The sequence below is a fragment of the Capra hircus genome, assembly GCF_001704415.2.
Source record: "Capra hircus breed San Clemente chromosome X unlocalized genomic scaffold, ASM170441v1, whole genome shotgun sequence".
NCBI lineage: Eukaryota > Metazoa > Chordata > Mammalia > Artiodactyla > Bovidae > Capra > Capra hircus.
Genome location: NW_017189517.1, coordinates 13,720,557 through 13,724,654, shown reverse-complemented (window position 1 = coordinate 13,724,654; position 4,098 = coordinate 13,720,557). Strand labels below are relative to the sequence as shown.

The 4,098-nt window shown below is 43.9% G+C and overlaps 1 pseudogene across 1 annotated transcript; it reads right to left on the bottom strand.

The window, feature by feature from the left end:
- Positions 1 to 618: 618 nt before the first annotated feature.
- On the bottom strand, positions 619 to 1,970 carry LOC102190309 (annotated as a pseudogene). Its single transcript, XR_001297500.2, has one exon. The product of XR_001297500.2 is annotated as a PRELI domain containing protein 3B pseudogene (transcript).
- Between the last annotated feature and the right edge of the window lie 2,128 nt (positions 1,971 to 4,098).

The following is a 4,098-nucleotide window of genomic DNA, read 5'->3' as shown; positions in this document are numbered from 1 at the left end:
TATCTTTTTCTGTTCCGACTACATGTTTTGTTTTCTTCTTCCCAGCAAAAACTCATATGGCTCCTCCCTTAGCTCTTTAGAGTAGTCCCTCAGAGCTATCTGAGAGGCTGTATCCTGGGCTATAGTCCTCAGTAAGTCTGCCGAATAAAACATAATTCTCAACTTTCAGATTGTGCTTTTTTTTTTTTTTTTTTTTCAGTCGACAACTCCAATTCTGAAAGAAGTTCTATGTGGGTAAAATGCTATCGGTATATTACATGCTATACAATACATTACCTGCAATACAGAAATCATTCGTGACAGGAAGGGTCCATTGACTTCGCAAACGTTCGTTTTTGTCTTATTTTAAGAAACTGCCACAGCCACCCCAGGCTTCGGCAAACACCACCCTGATCAGTCAGCAGTCATCAACGTGGAAGGAAGACCCTCCAGCAGCAAAGAAATTACCTCTTGCTGAGACATTACAACTTGCTGAAAGTTCTGATGATGGTTAGCATTTTTTAGCAACAAAATATTTTTATTTTTATTTATTTTTTTTTTTCTGGTAATGACTTTATTTTTTCAGTTAACATAACCAGCCCACGATACAGCATACTAAATCATAAAGTACAAATCCAAGGCAGGTAATACCTTTACTAAGTTACAAAACTTTGGCAAATCAGTACAGTACTCTTTATAACAATAAAATGTACTTCTGTTGGAGTCATTACTTTCGTGATAATTTTTACTCCAAAAAATGTCATTTGAGTATGAAATTTACGCATTGTGATTTTTAACGGTTTATAGCAGAGCAAATTATTTCATACAATTAATGTCTTTTTAAAACGATAGTTTCTCCTTTAAAAGTGAGTTCCCTCATGGACGCTCTCCCAAGTTTACCGCAGCAGGGCGGTCGTGCGTATGCAGAAGGGGCTCTGCTTGGTTCTGCGGTTGGTCCAAAGCCAGGTAAAGTTCGAATGCATGAAAAGCTCTAAAATTCTACCTTAAGGAGGTTTCATCAGCCAATAGCAATTTCCAAGCATACTTTTCAAAAAACTTAAAATTTTGCATAAATACTGGAATCCTCAAAATCAGTCATTTCAGACAATACTAATTTCAGCTGATCCCTTTTATTTAGAAACCCTGAACCTCTGTTTGATCAAGTCACATAGCTTTTCTTAAGCTTATTAAAAAAAAAATTCTACCTAAAATAGAGTTGTATTTTTTAAATAACAAATAAATATACTGCCAGCTTGTAGAGACCTGGGGAACTGGGTGCCATCTATCCACTTCCATTATCATTTCTCCACAAACGCTGCTGCTGCCATTGGTGTCCGTATGCTTCCTCTTGCTGAAGCTGTCAGCTCTTCAATTTCAGCATTTAATTTATGTATTACCCACTCCATTGCTTCTCGGCCTTTATTAGCATTTGATGATATCGTACTTGCCATCAGCTCTTCAAGGTAACTGCCGAGACTGACTCCTTTCACAGTAATTATGGCTTCTTGAGTCAAAATAGTTTTTTCTGGGTCTTGAGGATGTGGTTTGTATATAAGTCTCTCATCTACTGAAACCATATTTGTAAATGAAATATTTGCAGATTTAAGTTCCATTGTTTTCTCTATGGGATCCACTACAGAATGTTCTTGCACATATGTTTTGGTTCTTGCTGCACCAATAATAGATTTCACAATGGAAGGCAGTCCCCACTCTGTGCTGAGAAGTCTATGGCTGTGCAACTTTCCAGAGGGATCTATGTGTCTGTCCAGTACATCAACTCCAACCACACTCGGATTCATAGGGTTTGGGTATTTCTGCATTGCAGCTGTTGTAACGGTTTCCCATGGATGGTCAAAGACGTGCTCCGAAGTCCAGATCTTCATGGTGTCGGCGGCCAGCACGGTGTCCGGGCGGCGCTAGGGCACAAATGAGGCAAAGAGGCCACTCTTGCCCCCGCCCCGCCCCTCAGCCGCCCAGCCGGCCACCCAGTGCGCACCCAAAATATTTTTAAATAAAGTATGTACTTTGTTTTTTTCAGACAGAAGGCGGTTGCACACTTAATAGACTACAATATAATGTAAAAATAACTTTTATATGAACTGGGAAACCAAAGCATTCATGTCCCTCACTGTGTTGCCCTGATCTGGAACTGAACCCCCTATATCTCCAAGATATGCCCATACTTATATAGTCTGGCTTAGCATTTATTAGTTAATCCACTGTGTTTCTTTTAAACAGCTTTCAATGGCACCCCACTCCAGTACTCTTGCCTGGAAAATCCCATGGGCGGAGGAGCCTGGTAGGCTGCAGTCCATGGGGTCTCGACAAGTCGGACACGACTGAGCCACTTCACTTTCACTTTTCACTTTCATGCATTGGAGAAGGAAATGGCAACCCACTCCAGTGTTTTTGCCTGGAGAATCCCAGGGATGGCGGAGCCTGCTGGGCTGCCGTCTATGGGGTCGCACAGAGTCGGACACGACTGAAGCGACTTAGCAGCAGCAGCAGCAGCACTGAAACATAATTGACATTCAATGGCAAAGAGTCCACTGCACTGAGGGACTTTCACTTTCAAACTACATACATTTGGTGTCTTGGCCACTGGTTAAGACTCCATGCGTCCACTGCAAGGGTGTGTGTGTGTGTTCTCAGCCCTCTGTGGCTCTTTGTGACCCCATGAACTGTAGTCCGTCAGGTTCCTATCTCCATGGAATTTTCCAGGCAAGCATACTGGAGTGGGTTGCCATTTCCTACTCCAGGGGTGGGGGAACTGGGTTCAATCCCTGGTAAGATCCCACATGCCATGCCACAGTGAAAGTTGCTCAGTTGTGTCTGACCCTTTGTGACCCCATGGATTGTGGTCCACTAGGTTCCTCTGTCCATGGAATTCTTCAGGCAAGAATACTGGAATGGGTTGCCATTCCTGTCTCCAGGGGATCTTCCCAACCCAGGGCTCAAACTCAGGTCTCCTGCATTGCAGTCAGATTCTTTTTTTTTTAACCAACTGAACTGCAGAGCCAGAAACCAAAACAACGAAAAAACTATACATATTTAAAAATGTACTGTTTGATGGGCTTTGACATTAGGCACATTTACGAACCAGTTGTGGTGTCTCTTTCTAAGTCATATATAGCCAACCCAGCAGAGGCACCAGGCTTTGGTGCAGATTCTTGCCGCCATAAAGGATACCAGGTGATTAAGTGCACCGGAGAAAGACGTCAAAGCACCTACTGCCAGCGAACTTCTGAAAGCACCAACTTTAGACATAAAGGACCATACTTTATTGTTCTTTTTTCCGAGAGGTCGTGATTAACTGCTAAGAATTACAGGCTACTCTTGGCGCCAAAGCCAAGAATAAAGCAGTATCACACTGCAAAAACAAACTGCGTTTAAAGGCCGCCAGGGGTAGAATGGTCCTGGAGGAATGCCTGGAAAGCGACAAAGCCTCCGGAGTCACTAGTTTAAAGTACAATTGTCGCTTTGCTGAGCAAGGTCGCCTTGACCGCTGGCAGCAAGCACGGCCGCCCACAGCTGCAGCCGGCCCTCCGAAGGCACCAAACGCAGGAGACACAAAAAGCCAATGTTTCGCCCAGATCGATGTGTTCCACCCGAAACGCTGACCCACGTGTCCAGAGGCGCGCCTAGCTGGCCCAGATCCCCCTCCTTCTGCCTCCCCTCTCGCTCCGGCCCTCGGCGCGCCGGCAGAGATCCAAAGCATAGAATCCCACGCTCCCCGCTCGTGTAACACCACCAAGAGGGGGTGGAGAAGGGAGGGAGCCAACCACTTCTGGTTAAGTTTCGTTTTTATTAAAAACTTCACGTGACTGCCCGACTCTTGACTCAGCGATTTCTCCAAACCGCCTCCTTTAATGTATTGGTTTGTCGTCACCGCCTTCACCTTTTTTTTATATAGTCCTACCTGCCAGTTTTGAATTTCTACAGGGAATTCTCCCATTCGGTACAAAGAACAAATAACTCACGGGTTAAATTCCTTTCACCAATTCATTTCAAGCCGGTGAAATGATGAGATAGGTGTTTTAAATAATCACTTAACATAGTTTCCTCTCTCAGTTTCCACGGAAGCAACTGCCACGCATTTTCTTGAAAAGATATTAAAAG